The 15,843-nt window shown below is 41.7% G+C and overlaps 1 protein-coding gene and 1 pseudogene across 1 annotated transcript in view; both read left to right on the forward strand.

The window, feature by feature from the left end:
- The window catches only part of C1H1orf21 (chromosome 1 C1orf21 homolog), a 250,448-nt gene that overhangs the window by 185,343 nt on the left and 49,262 nt on the right, over window positions 1–15,843 (forward strand). The gene's annotated exons all lie outside the window — the stretch shown is intronic.
- On the forward strand, window positions 1,604–14,653 carry LOC135968883 (tRNA (uracil-5-)-methyltransferase homolog B-like; annotated as a pseudogene).

Genomic DNA, 15,843 nt, shown 5'->3' on the forward strand with positions numbered 1-15,843 from the left:
TAGCACTAGGGATCTCTGGAAACCTTAGCTGGAGTCTTTTCTAATTCAGCCATCACAGGACACAGCGAGTCACCTCTGCCATGTTTCACCTGCTGCTGAAATGGCACACAGTCCAGAATTAGAAGGTGAGGTTTGAAAATTCACCTGTTTTCATTCTGCTGCCTGCAGAAGTTCCACAGTAGAAAAAGGAAGGAGACCTGGATCAAAGAATAGGCTATTATGCCACTAACAGTATGACCTTAATCAAGTCCTTTATTCTCTCTAGATATTAATTAACTACTGATGTAAAATGAAGGGCTAGACTAGACTACCCTTAACAGTGCCATCCTTGCTGCCAAACCTCATGATGTTAGAACAAAAGAGTATTTCAGGACAAGACTCTGAGGTTGACCTGGTTATTTTTCAGAACAGAATATTATATTCTGATATTATTCATGAGGATAATTAATAGTATCTAAGAATTATTGAATATCCACCATGTTCCAGGTGCTTGCACTATCTTACTTAATCTCATTTGATATAATAATAGTGTTTTATGGGAGAGATTCTGTTATCTTCAGTCTGCAGATTAAGAAACTAAGGCTCTAAGAGTTTAAGTTACTTACAAACTTTACAAATATTAAGTGGCAGAGGCTAGCTTTTAAAGATCTGGCCACCTTCAGAGCCCTGGTTCTCTAGACCTCACCATGCACCTCTTTTCTGAACTCTGGTGCTTCTCCAGAAAGGTCATCACATTCATTCCAGTTCCTATGGTTGCTTTCAGTTTGTAGTATGACTTTATTACCTCCAACTGGAAAATTAAGTGGGGTGTCCCCCTGTAAAGTGGATTGGCTTTGGAGTTATAAACAAGCCAAGTACCATATTTCTCTCACAAAGTTGGTTTGCTCTGAATTCTTAAAGTCCACAGGCATGTAAAAGGCCCTGCATGTGTGAAATTACACATTATTAAAGTCCTGCATATTAAACCTTTACAGGATCTGTAGTTTTCCATTGTGTCCAAACCTACACAGATCACTGTTGTTCAACAGATTATGTGGCCATTTGTCCTTGGGACTGCAGACTATTTATAAATCTACAAGTAAATATTTTAACCAATCTGTGTGTGTGAATTTTCTATTTAATGTTGATTATGGAGTCTATAAAAATAAGGAGAGGACATTTAATAGATGGAATGAAAGACATAATATATTAAAAGGGGAGGGGAAGCTTAGGGGAAGCTGGGGGTGAGAACTCCTTCCAACTTTTGTTGTACATTGTTTAAAATTGCGGATTAGGATTATAAATGCTTTTGAGGAAGGTCTCAAGAGAAGATCCCCCAGCCAAGTAGGGAAGGGTACTCCCCGAGAGGAGTTGAGGTGCCCAGGCCAGCTGCTACACTGGCACTGGGAGGAGCCCCACGTTCTGCCACGCCTGCCCCCCTGCTGGCTGCACGTGCCAGGGGGCTAGTAGAGGTGCCCTGCTCAACAGGAAATGACTCCCTGCCACAGTAAACTGGGTCATCTCCTGCCCTTTTGGTTTGCTGCCTCGATTTTGCAGGTTGGACACATTAAGGCATGACGAAACCAAGTGACACACTTCAAATCAGAGCCTAAGGAAGGGTAGTGACACATGTCAAGCATCTGCTGTGTTCAGCACAGTCCAGAGCGTGCCATATATATGAGCTTGTTGTTCTCACCTCAGCCCTGAGAGGTGGATTTCAGTGTGTCTTTAGATGGCAGGCATTAAGAGAAGAGTCCTAACACACAGCCTCACGTGCTTCCTCTCCATGGTGGGTTTCCTCTCCAAACCAAGACTGCTTCCCTGGTGTACCGTAAAACCACCAGGTTGGTCACAGCTCTTTTAGGGCATAGTATGTAAGGGAAATTTCACCCATGTGGTAGCCAAGAAGTGTCAAAAAGGACAAAAACGTCAGAAGAAACCAAGTCATCTGGGACTACTAGATAATTCCTGGCAGGAAAGGCTGGCTGGTGTTGTGATGCTGCTCTGGAGGCTGAACTATGAACGGCTCAAGGTGAAAATTTACAAAGACTAGAGTCTCACATTCAAATGCTTGATGGAGTCAATGTGACAACAGCTGCACCCAAATCTGAGGGGCTGCTTGTCTTCTCCATCCTACTATACCATCTCCTGTCATCAGTGGCTACAGAAATAAGTCTACCTTCTCTGTGAATCAAGGTCCAGATGGCAATCCAAAGACTGTGGGATATGACCTGGGAACCTGAAAAGATGGGAACATCGTCTGTGTACAGTCTACCCATCTGAAAAACATCCCTTAGAAACACAATCAGGTGGCACAGTACGATGAAGTATTCCTTCCACAGTCTCCAACAGAGCCCCGCCTTCTGCTTCATGAAGGTTGATACTGGTGTGAGCTCACAGTCCGCACCAATAGCCTAAGGCACACAATGGCTGTCATCACATTCCATCCCCAGGAATTAAGTCCAGGGGAGCTCGGTGTTCAGAAGGAGACTGTAAAGGAATTTTTCATTAAAGGTCCTGGAGCCGTCCATGACTTGACCTCAACTGACTTCCAGGAAAGCACCATGACCCGTTTCAGCCATCATCAGTCCGCCTACTAGCTCTTGTTTGGGGAACCTCGTATCTTTAAAGATCTCCTGGGCTTGAAAGTCTGCATTTCTCCAGATGCCTTTTTCCAGATTAACACTGCTGGTGCAGAGATGCTGTACTGGATTGTAGGGAAGCTGAGTGGAGTGAACTCTAACACCATCCTCCTTGCCATCTGCTGTGGAACTGGTGTGATCAGCCTCCCTCTGGCTCAGCACGTCGCAGGTCCTTGGGATTCTGTTGGTGGGGCAGGCAGTGGAGGATGCCAAGCGGACTGCAGCCTACAATGGCATCACCAGCTTTGAGTTTCATACTAGTCAAGCAGAGATTTTTCCAGGGCTGCTAAAGTCAAAGGAAGATGGATGGTTAATTGTTGCTATGGTGAACCCAACCCGTGCTGAACTGCATTACAAGTAAGTTCAAGCCATTTGAAACTTCAAGGCCCTCCGCACACTAGCTTTTGTTTCCTGCAAACCCCAAAATGAAACCACAAGGAATGAACCACACTGAAAGTTCCAGGGGCTAATCTTGAGACAACCAAGCATGAAGACTGAGCTGTGAAATTCCAGAGATGGCCTCAAGGCAGTTAATCCACAACCCAGCCATTGTTGAGATGACACTCAGCTGCACTCCAGGCACCGTGACTGAAGACAGCCACCAGAATAAGACACCCAGACCTTGTCCCCAGCACACTCCTGCACACCTCCCATACCATGTTCACCATTTTAAAAACCTCTCTCTAGCCTAAAGTTTGAAGCGATTCCCTTGAGGCTAGAGCCCAGGCATTCTCCTATCTGTTAGCATTTGACAGTGACTTTCCTTTTACCACATACACACACAAAAAAATGTGGTAAAACATACATAACATAAAATTTATCATCTTAATCATTTTTGAGAATATAATTCAGTGGCATTAAGTACATTCACATTGTTGTGCAACCATCACCGCCATCCATCTCCGGGACTTTTTTCATCTTGCAAAACTTAAACATTTAAACACTAACTCCTCCTTCCTCCTTGCCCCCGGTCACAGGCAACCTCCATTCTACTTTCTGTCTCCATGAATTTGACTACTCCAAGCTGCTGTGCGTTTTAGAGAAATTCTTACGTGATATGAGAGAATTATAAGAGAATTATAAGAGTATTATAAGAGAATAATACTTGATATTTATTAGCATTACAACCTAAAAGTCTTATGGTGAAAACATATCAAAGATATTTAGAGTAAAATGATGCATGTTAAGCTCTTTTTCCTCCTTGAAATAACTTAAAACCTGTTTTTTGAAAAACACCCTGAGGTTCTTATAACTCAGCTTAAAAGTGATGGTGCCCATGCACTGGGGTGACTGCTGTTTCTTGCTCTCTCTTTTTCTCCCATGGAGAGCCACAATCGCAATTTTAGTCAAGGTTACAGTGAAAGCACCACTCCTTCCCTTTGATGGTCCTCCATTGTTGTGCGTCAGCGCCAAAGGTCATTCTGCCCTTTCTGTGCCCAGCTTCATTCTGAGTGGGAGTAACGTTGCTGAACCGTGTAGCACAAAACTAAAGGAGGACAAATGCTCCTTCGTTCATTCTTCCAGCAAACCTGTATTGAATGCCTATCACATTACCTGCTATATACAAAGATGGGTAAGACATGAACACCATCTTTAGGGGCTTGCATTTTATTAGGTCAAAGCATTTAAAGTAGCCTGTAGTAAGAAGAGACAGATATGTAAACAGATAAGCCAAGGCGTTGGGATAAGTCTCTGCCAAGAACGGGGCGGGAGACAGTCGTTCTACCCAGGACGAGAGGGCGTCAGCATGGTGTTTCCTTTTGCTTTTCTTCACAAGCATGATGGAGTGTGCCATGCTACCTTGACTAGCTTCTGCAGTTCCTTTTCATAGTCTCTGGAGGAACTAGAGTTGTTCCAGTGATACAGAGCAGTAGAGCAGGTGGTGGTTTGCTAATTTGGACAAGGCAGCGGCAGTTCCCATTGCCACTTGCTTCTCACTTCCATCATCAGTGGTCATTAAGTGAAAGTGTGCACGTTTTCTAGAGTGCGGTTGAAAGTCCTTTTGTATACAGATAAGTTGAATTCTGTTACTTGCCTTATACTTTGTCAGAGGCTGAACTTTTCTTTGGAAGGTTAAATGAGGAAATGCTCATTCATTTCTGGTTACAGTATTCTCCTTTCAAATAAAATTACCTAAATAGACAACTACTTAATTTGGGGGAAAAAAATAAAATTAAACTCCAGACTGGGTGCAATGGCAGGTGCCTCTGGTCCAACCTACTTGGGAGGCTAAGGATGGAGATCACCATCCTTGGAGTTCTAGGACATCCTGGGCAATATAGCAAGGCTTCCATCTCTAAAAAATAAAATAGGCCGGGTGCAGTGGCTCACGCCTGTAATCCCAGCACTTTGGAAGGCCGAGGCGGGCGGATCACAAGGTCAGGAGATCGAGACCATGGTGAAACCCCGTCTCTACTAAAAATAGAAAAAATTAGCCGGGCGCAGTGGCGGGCACCTGTAGTCCCAGCTACTCGGGAGGCTGAGGCCGGAGAATGGCGTGAACCCGGGAGGCGGAGCTTGTAGTGAGCCGAGATTGCGCCACTGCACTCCAGCCTGGGCGACAGAGCGAGACTCCGTCTCAAAAAAAAAAAAAACAAAAAAAATAAATAAATAAATAAATAAATAAATAAATAAATAAATAAATAAAATAGATAATAAAACTTTGTACAACAGAGTGATGATAGAAACTGGTTGCGACAGGGTGGTACTGTTTTGAAGACTGGGGCAAGGGATGTCAGAACAGTGAGCTAGGGTTGGTAAAGGTTGGCATAGCCATATGTCCTAAGCCAAAGCCTACAGAAGCCAAGAATTTAGGGCCGTTTAATTGAGTATTCAAAAAGTAGCATGGACACTGCAGTCTGGTCTATCCAAATCATCCTCGGAACTGCAGTTTCCTCTTGACAATAGATAAAGGATATTTATTTGAGGGAAAAGCTGCCACTTAGTTACATAATATTATTCTGCCTTGGTTACCCTGGAACAAGGAATTAGGTAGAGGTGGCAAACAAAGTTTATACTATATTAAATAAGATTTAAATATATATTTTTCAGGCACAACTTTTTTTTTTAATTTATTTTTTATTATTATTATACTTTAAGTTCTAGGGTACATTGCATAATGTGCAGTTTTGTTACATATGTATACTTGTGCCATGTTGCTGTGCTGCACCCATCAACTCGTCAGCACCTGGCACAACTTTTTAATTTTTTTTTTCGCTTTGTTTTTAAATCAGTAAAAGACAATGGATCCTAGAAGCTGCCATGATCTAAGTAGCAGCAAGTTTGTGCACATGTCCTTTCTGTGTTGTTCTTTTGAATGTTTAGATAATGTTTACTATGTTTAAATTATGTTAAATATGCTGAAATGTGTTAAATATGTTTATGTTTAATTTGTTAAATATGTTTAAGTTACAATTTTGTTTAAATTATCTCACTGCTGCCACAGGCCCCCTTGCGTGAAATTCTGCACTATGCATACTAATTGTAGTAAAGTTACCCCTATATCCCAGGTGGGGAAAACAACTCTGGAAGATAATTTCCACTGAAGTCTAACCAAACTTCGTTAAATGGATTCTGATAAGATTATAAATGACATGAAAAATAACATTTTAACATCAGGTCATCAATTTAAGAAAAGGGTATGCTTAGACACATGTTTAAAGTTTTTAAAAAGTAATATTCTGCCCTCCTATGGTCCTCAGAATTAAAACATAGTGAACAGGAAAGAAAAGGAAAATAATGCAGCCAAGTGCTAAGGCAGAACATCTTGCCAGATGGAATGAAGGTGACGTATTCACAGTCATGGGTTGCTTAACCACGGGGAAACGTTCTAAGAAATGCATCCTTAGGTGATTTGTCGTCATGTGAACCTCATAGACTGAACTTACACAGGTTCTACACACCTAGGCTCTATGGTCTAGCCTGTTGCTCCCAGGCTACAAACCTGTACAGCATGTCACTGAGCTGAATCTTGCAAGCATTTATACACAGTGATAAGTATTTGTCCATCTAAACATCTCTAAGCATAGAAAAGGTATAGTAAAAATACCGTATTATAATCTTATGGGACCCCTGTCATATATGCAGTTCATCGGTGACCGAGATGCTGTTATGCAGCATGTGACTGTGTCTGACAACTGGCTGTCCCTAGTATCAACACCGGCTATATGTATTACTTGGTCAACTTGAATGACCTTTTAGAAGAATTTTGATTGCCTTTCGAGTGGGCTTTATCTTACCGGTTATACCTGGTCCCTCTACCCACTGTTGTTTGCTGGAGACACTTCATCCCTTTCCGTGACTTGCCTGGCCTTGACTTGCTTTGGGCTGGAAAGGGGCAGCGGCTGTTTCTCAGCTATGGCCACTGGGGGACTTCCAGGGTTCTTGCCCTGTCATTAAAATTGTGTGTCCCTTCTAGACCTCTCTCATCGTTAGGTATTGGAACATAAGGGGGGAGTTTAAAAGTATGTGGACTGTTCTTTTCCTCATCCTCTTTAATTTACATAGATTTGGCCTTTTTAAGAATGTAAAATATTTATTGAAAGAGGTGGACATGCAGAGCTTCTATCCCCTCTTGGCCAGTAACTCTATGGCCTTGTTTCCTTGTTGTTCTTCATGTTCTCATCTGTGGGAATGCTTACCTCATATAGTTATTGTGAGGATTGAATGATAACAGTTAATACAGATGTTTTGCAAGATTTTTTTAAAGTATGCTTCAGGCCGGGCACGGTGGCTCATGCCTGTAATCCCAGCACTTTGGGAGGCTGAGGCAATAATAGTAATGGCTGACATCTATTGGGCTCTTAGCACATGGCAGGACTTGTGCCTGGCATTTCATCTGCATTAACTTAGTTAATGCTCACAGGCCTTAGTCAAGTGTCTGGCTCTTGGGAGGGGTGCTGTCAATGAGAGCTATTATTTTGGTTGTTATTGTGTTTATAATTACAAGAGACCATAAGAGACAAGGAATAAAAAGCTGTGTTTCTCCATTGTCAGATTATCAAGGGAACATCAGTGAAGAACATACATAAGACCTCATGTAAGGAACAAATCAAGCACGATTGTGTCTGTATTCTAGCAGTTTGTCATCTACAACGTACAACTCTTTGAGAAAGGAGGCGTAGGAAGAGGGAACGAGGGAGTGCGAACATGTATATAGGAAAATGGACCAGTATGCATGCTGTTCTGTTCTGTTTTGTTTTGTTTTGCAAGCATGTTTTCTGGAAGATGACTGTTGGACTGTGGATGTAGCACTAACATTTGTGAGTTTTCATTTCAGCAGTTTACTGCAGTGAAATTTAGAGAAATGGGATAAAGTCTCTAACATTTCTAGTAAGTTCTTTCAATCAGAAAACCGTAGAGTTTGGTAAAAATCATTGTTGAAGATGATCATTGGTAAAAGTTTCTACTGCATTATGGTATAAGCCAGGATCCAAGCAAGATTTTTTTTTAATTATGCTTCAGGCTGGGCACGGTGGCTCATGCCTGTAATCCCAGCACTTTGGGAGGCCGAGGCAGGTGGATCATGAGGTAAGGAGTTTGAGACCAGCCTGACCAACATGGTGAAACCCCATCTCTACTAAAAATACAAAAATTAGCCAGGCATGGTGGTGTGCACCTGTAATCTCAGCTACTCAGGAGGCTGAGGCAGGAGAATCACTTGAACCTGGAGGTGGAGGTTGCGGTGAGCCGAGATCACGAGACCACGCCACTGCACTCTAGCCTGGGAGACAGAGCAAGACTCCTTCTCAAAAAAAAAAAAAAAAAAAAAAAAAAACCGCTTCAGTCAAGCAGATGCCCCTTTGTGTGTAAGTCTCGTGGCGCAGGCACTCTCTCAGTCCATGATCACTTTGGATGATTGCAGAGATCTTCTGTCAGAATCAACTTTGTTCCTAATGGGGGGAAAAAGCTATTTTAATGTAGTCATTATTGTTGTGTGTCACTGTAAACAGCCTTTTAACCCTTTTCCATTTGCCCTGAGAATACTCACTGATGGCACTTGCAGCTGCGGCGTTCGCCCCAAGATAACTTTCACCATGCAATATCTCTTTTAATGTTATTTTCACATCACGCTAGTATATCGACTTTGGAAACAAAAGACATCATTCTATTCATAGCATTCTGTTTTTAGTAGTGGTATTTCCATTTACAAAATACAGTAATTCTCAATCACTGAAAATGTTAAGTCCTAGAAAACGTTAACATTCCTACGCGTGATATTAACATCATTCTCGAAGAGTTCTTGGCTGAAGATTCATTTGATAAATCCAATTTTTCTGAAATAGACGTTTCTGATGATTCAGATGATTCTGATGTTAGTTCTGTTTAGAAATAACTCCAAAAACGATTTGTATATTTTATTTTCACATTGAAAGTCAGATTTGCTTCAGCCTCAGAGAGCATGTTTACGCAAAATTAAGTAAGTGCTGGCAGCGAGCTTCACTTTTTTTTTTCTAAACAGGAAAAGGGTTAGCAGTTACTTTGAAAAAATAATATGGTAAGTGGTGAATAATGTGGAGTATTGACGGCCTGGAATTAAAAATGATGACAGGTTCATTCATACCCCAAACCTCACCATCAAGCAATATATCCTTGGTACAAACCTACACATGTACCCCCTGAATATAAAAGTTGAAATCTTTAAAAAATTAAAAATAAAATAAATAAAAAATTCAAACCGCATTTTACTTCAAAGTAGAAATGAAGATAGGCCGGGCACCATGGCTCATACCTGTAATACCAGCACTTTGGGAGGCCGAGGCAAGCAGATCACCTGAGGTCAGGAGTTCAAGAGCAGCCTAGCCAACATGACGAAACCCCGTCTCTACTAAAAAAAAAAAAAAAAAAAAATACAAAAATTAGCTGGGCGTGGTGGTGCACGCCTGTAATCCCAGCTACTCGGGAGGCTGATACAGGAGAATTGCTTGAACCTAGGAGGTGGAGGTTGCAGTAAGCTGAGATCGTGCCACCACATTCCAGCCTGGGTAATGGAGCAAGACTCCGTCTCAAAAAAAAAAAAAAAATGAAATGAAGATAATATATGCTTTGGAAACATCAGAAGACTCAAACATTTTGTGATTCTAAGTGATTGTGAAAACTGTGATGTCAGATGCATCTGAAAAGTTTAAATTGTTTCATGAAATGTGCATATGGAAAAAGTAATACTTCTAAATATGATTTTTACATAATATATGAATTTAAATATATGTATGTCACTGAATTAACAAACCATGTAAGTAGTCAACTGAAGGTTTCAACCACATCCCTAAAGGATTATGTATTTATGTTTGCCAAGACACATTTCTGAGGATCTCATTGGAAAGACAGGAACCACTTTACATTCAGACCTATATGATTCATTAAAGCTCTTAATCATGTTCTTTAACTTTTTTTTTCTTTGCCTTTTACTCAAGTAGGAAAAGATTTTCACTGAAGTTGGAGAGGCAAGGAATAAGGGCAAAAGGAAACTGGCTCTTAAGACTGATTTGCCTAGCAGGACCTAGAGGGCGTGAAAAGAATGGAGAGAATGTGCTTATTATATATTTAATGAACCCTTAATTTGAAAGCTTCCTAGTGAAAACGCCTCAGAGGGAAGAGCCGGGAGAGCAGCAGGGGACGTGGGTCATTTGTTCTCACTCTTTGTCCCTGACAAGCTGCTGTCCCTGTCGGGCTGCGGAGGGCCCAGTCTTGTCACTATCCCGCATCCACAGGATGAGCTCGGCTCGGGTGTCTTAGGGGAATATACACCAAATTTGAGGGCAAGTGTGAAGAAAGATAGTATGGGAGTTTTTAAGAAAGCTTCTAAAAGGCCGAAAAGATACGCAAATGAAGAAACTCGGGGCTGAACACACCACTTTAAAGGACTACAGGATCAATTCTGTTTGCAGAGTTTAGAATGAAGGTATTTCTAGCAGTACGTTTCTCAAAAAGGAAAGAAGGGAGAAAAAAGAATGGCGCTTAGTCTCTGTTGCCGAACTACCGTATTTCAATTTTGAAGAACATTTTTAACCCAAATTCTAGCTACAACCAGTCTCTTCCTAGCAGCCTTAGACTAAAAGTACCTCAGAAATAGAACAATGCCAGATTTGATTATTGACTGTTCAGATTGTGTGTAGAAATCTAGTGACTGGCTCTACATTGTAAAATAATTATAGCACAACAGATATGACACTTGTATTAACTGAAAAGCCAAGACGGTGAAGGGGTACACGGTTAAAATATTGACTTCCCTTCATTTACTCTGAATTCTGATGGGAAGAGATTGCAGAGGGGTATGGAAGAGGGTGTATGAGTAAGGACCTAAATTTACAATTAACCAGAACTAATCATAGAAGTGCTGGAAGAAGTAATACATGAAAACAATCCATTTTTTCCATTAGTGAAAAACTTAAAACCCCTGTATGTGAAAACACAAAAAGGTAAAAAAACAAAAACAAAAAAAAAAAAACTTTAAAATCATAATACATGCAACAGAATCCATACACTTTATATATACTAATAGAAAAAAATTTTAATACAAAGAGTTCGTACCAGATGAATTAGAGAGGTTTTAGCTATGGCTTCTATTCTCCTAGCAAACCCCCTGACCCCTGCTAAGAAACCTCCTAACCCCTTCACACAGTGTAGGCGCCTGACTAAAGGTAGGCTAACCACTGTTTCCCTGGGATGCTTGTAATTGGTACAAATAGGAAGACCCTCTTGCCTGTCGGGCCACAGAAGTGGAAGGATTGAATCTGGGGTTGCCAGGAGGTCATGAGAAGAAATGAAACCAAGGTGACAAACAAAAAATGGGAGACAGGGGCCGGACACAGTGGCTTAAGCCTGTAATCCCAGCACTTTGGGAGGCCGAGACGGGTGGATCACGAGGTCAGGAGATCAAGACCATCCTGGCTAACACAGTCAAACCCTGTCTCTACTAAAAATACAAAAAATTAGCCAGGCCTGGTGGCGGGTGCCTGTGGTCCCAGCTACTCAGGAGGCTGAGGCGGGAGAATGGCGTGAACCCGGGAAGTGGAGCTTGCAGTGAGCCGAGATCACGACACTGCACTCCAGCCTGGGCGACAGAGCAAGACTCCATCTCAAAGTCTCAAAAAAAAAAAAAAAAAAAAAGAATGGGATACAGGGAGACAGAGGGCATTGCTTGACTCCCTGAATTCAGTGAGGCCCAAGCCTGATCAGCTTCATTGTTAGGTAAACCAATGTATCACTTTTCTGCAGAGGTAAAACAAGTTGAGTTTCTGTCACTTTTTTTGTTGTTGTTGTTGACATAGAGTCTCACTCTGTCACCCAGGCTGGAGTGCAGTAGCACAATCTCAGCCCACTGTAACCTCCGCCTCCTGGATTCAAGCAGTTCTCCTGCCTCAGCCTCCTGAGTAGCTGGAATTATAGGCATGCTCCACCACATCCGGCTAATTTTTGTATTTTTAGTAGAGACGGGGATTCCCAGTGTTGGGCAGGCTGGTCTCAAACTCCTGACCTCAGGTGATCCACCCACCTGGGCCTTCCAAAGTGCTGGGATTACAGGCGGGAGCCACCGTGCCCCGCCTCTGTGACTTTTGAGTGAAGGAGTCCTAACTGCTACAGAACAGACAGTTCTCAGAACCTTCTGTCCTCTCGCTGTCTTGCCAGTTCCTCTGCTCTGTCCTCATTGGCACTGCCCTCTGCATTGCGCTGGCCAACTGAAATTTCTTCTCCCTCTGTTGTCCAGGGTCCTCTCAAGCCTCCACTACCACCCAGCTTCAGGCCCGCCCTTGTGCAGTCACTGTCTATGGCAATGCTCAACTAAACAGACCGCCCTGTTTTCCTCCCCGGGATTACTGCAGCAGGCTCCTAAGCAGCCTCCCTACCTCCAGTTTTCACGCGTGCTGCTGCCAGAGTGGGCTTTCGAGAACTCAGATCCACTCCTGTGACTTTCCTGCTTAAAACCCTTCAGAGGCTCTCCCCATGACTTTTGGAATAAAACCACAAATCCTTAATTTGTTTTGCAAGGCCCTGGGGATCTGGCAGAGGTGAACGGCTCGGCTTCATCCCCCGCCGGCCTGCACTCTGTACCCCAGCCAGGAGCCAAGCCGATGCTGTAAATGGGTTGAGACTTTTGGGGACCTTGGGATGGATGAATGCATTTTGCATGTGGGGTGAGTGTGAATCTTTACAGTCCAGAGGGCACACTGTGGTAAGCTGAAGTATGATGTCCACATCCAAATCCACGGAACCTATAAATATGTTATTTTACACGGTAAAAGACACTTTACAGATGCGATGAAATTGGGGATCTTGGCTTTATCTCGAATGCTTTGAGTGGACACAGTATAATCCCAAATGCTTTGAGTGGACACAGTATAATCCCAAGGATTCTTACAAGAGGGAAGCAAGAGAATCAGAATTAGAGAAAGAAGATGTAATAACAAGCCGAGATTGGAGAGAGAAGATATATTACACTGCTGGTGTTGAAGATGGAGAAAGGAGCTGTGGACTGAGGCGGGTTGGTAATGTGTAGAAGCTAGAAAGGCAATGAAACAGGTTCTCTCCTGTCACCTTCAGAAGGAAGGCGGCCCTCCAGAAGTGTCACGTCATAAATCTATGTCATTTAAGCCACTGAATGTGTGTTAATTTGTTATAGCAGCAATAGGAAAATAATATAGCAGATTTTCTGGGCACTCACAGTTTTGGAATTAAAGAGAGTTGTGGGTGTGTCCAGCTTGTTCAGGAAGTCTGGAGTCTGATTTTAATTTTTGGCTGACTTCTATGGCACAATGAGTGTGAGAAAAATGATCTGCCTTTAAGGAAAACTAGATCATTTAACTTTTTGTTTTTAGCTTTGACGTGCAGTTTCTCAATTCAGTGGAAAAAAAAAACTGGCAAGGTTTTGGTTAGTCACAGAAAAAGTTCAGCAATTCTGCGCAAATGGTGGGTTTTATTTGTTAAAATATCAAAGACACGATGGATGATACATTTCTTTGCTACAATATTTTGTTAACTTTTATCAATGTAATTTTATTTTTCTGGCCATATTTTTATCCACCAGAAAAATCTAGTTTTAAAGCATGTTTATTTTATTTTGTGGTAGTCAGGTTTTTGTTTGGTTGTTTGTTTTTGTTTTTGTTTTAGACAGAGTCTCACACTGTCACCCAGGCTGGAATGCAGTGGTGCCATCTCAGCTCACTGCAACCTCCACCTCCTGGGTTCAAGCATTTTCTGCTGCCTCAGCTCTGAGTAGCTGAGATTACAGGCGCCTGCCACCATGCCCGACTAATTTTTTGTATTTTTAGTAGAGGTAGGGTTTCACTATGTTGGTCACACTGGTCTTGAACTCCTGATCTCGTGATCCGCTCACCTCAGCCTCCCAAAGTGTTGGGATTACAAGCGTGAGCCACCACGCCTGGCCAGTAGTCAGGTCTAAAATGCAGTCTCCTGGGCACCAGGCAACAGGCATAGTTAATAGTTGAATTCCTAAGATCTTTGGTCTTATTTTGAATCACGGTGAATGTGATTCCCATTCACATGTGTTTTGTCTCATTTGATAATCGGAGAGGAGAAATGAGAAATGGAGAAAACAAGGCAGGGTTGTATGTATGCAACTTTCTGGGGTATAAACCACAGATTTTTGTCTCTCTTCTATTTTATTGTGTCCAAGTGACATTTAGCATAATTGACTAGTCCTGTTCCACTACAGTAAGCTAATCAAGTATTTTTAGTTTGTTTTGAAGTTTAAGCTCCAAGTGGCATTTTGACCCAGTTTAAATTATCAATATAGCTTTTTCTATATTTCTGTGAAATGCACATATGTTCGTAACAAATAAGATACTTGACAGAGTTGCATATCAGTCTACTAAGAAGAGGAGACCTCTACGATTAATCTTAGATAGTTAGATAGTTCTGTGTTCAAGAGTACATTCATATTTTATTAATTAGCATTATGGTAGTTATTAAAGTTATTCATAAATATTCCAATTCTCCTCCTTCCAAGCATAAGAGTAGGATTGTATAAAGGGGCTTCAAAAAATTCATGGTAAAATGGAATTAAAAAATAAAAATATAAACTTTCTCAACTTTCTCAACATAAGCTCTGTCACGTTTGAGACAGTTTTCTAAGCAATTATATCTGTCATTTAGTCCGTCCCTAAAGAACTGAGGACTTGGCATCCATCCTCTTGTGAAGGTTAAAAAAAAAAAAAAGAACTGAGGGTCTTGGGAATTTAACCATATCAATGCAGGCTTTTTTGTTTTTTGTTTTTGTTTTTGTTTTTTTTATAAATTATAAAATGTATATATATTATTTAATCTTAACACTTATTCAAGTTACCTATTTAATTCTTTTTTTTATTATTATTATCTTTAAGTTCTAGGGTACATGTGCACAACGTGCAGGTTTGTTACATATATATACATGTGCCATGTTGGTGTGCTGCACCCGTTAACTCATCATTTACATTAGGTATATCTCCTAATGCTATCCCTTCCCCCTACCCCCTCCCCACAATAGGACCTGGTGTGTGATGCTCCCCTTCCTGTATCCAAGTGATCTCATTGTTCAATTCCCACCTATGAGTGAGAACATGTAGTGTTTGGTTTTCTGTTCTTGCGATAGTTTGCTGAGAATGATGGTTTCCAGCTGCATCCATGTCCCTACAGAGGACCTGAACCCATCCTTTTTTATGGCTGCATAGTATTCCATGGTGTATATGTGCCACATTTTTTTTTTTTGTTTTTTTAACATGTTAGCTGAATAAAAATGGGTGCCCTTTAAAGATTCTTTGCTTGTTTGTTTGTTTGTTTGTTTGTTTTTTGAGACAGAGTCACTCCATTGCCCAGGCTGGAGTGCATTGGCACCATCTTGGCTCATTGCAACCTCTACCTCCTGGATTCAAACAATTCTTGTGCCTCAGCCTCTTGAGTAGCTGGGACTACAGGAGTGCACAGCCATGCCTGGCTAATTTTTTTCTTTTCTTTTTTTTTTTTTTTTTACTAGAGATGGGGTTTCACCATGTTAGCCAGGCTGGTCTCAAACTCCTGGCCTCAAGTGATCTGCCTGCCTTAGCCTCCCGAAGTGCTGGGATTATAGGCATGAACTACTGCACCTGAGCTAAAGATTTTTTTTTTTTTTTAATATAAGCTGGGTGTTTGTTTGTTTGTTTGTTTTTAAGAGACAAGGTCTCACCGTGTTGCCCAGTCTGGTCTTGAACTCCTGAGCTCAAGCAATCCTCCCACCTCAGCATCCCATCAA

Source organism: Macaca fascicularis, chromosome 1 (genome assembly GCF_037993035.2).
Source record: "Macaca fascicularis isolate 582-1 chromosome 1, T2T-MFA8v1.1".
NCBI classification, from domain to species: Eukaryota; Metazoa; Chordata; class Mammalia; order Primates; family Cercopithecidae; genus Macaca; species Macaca fascicularis.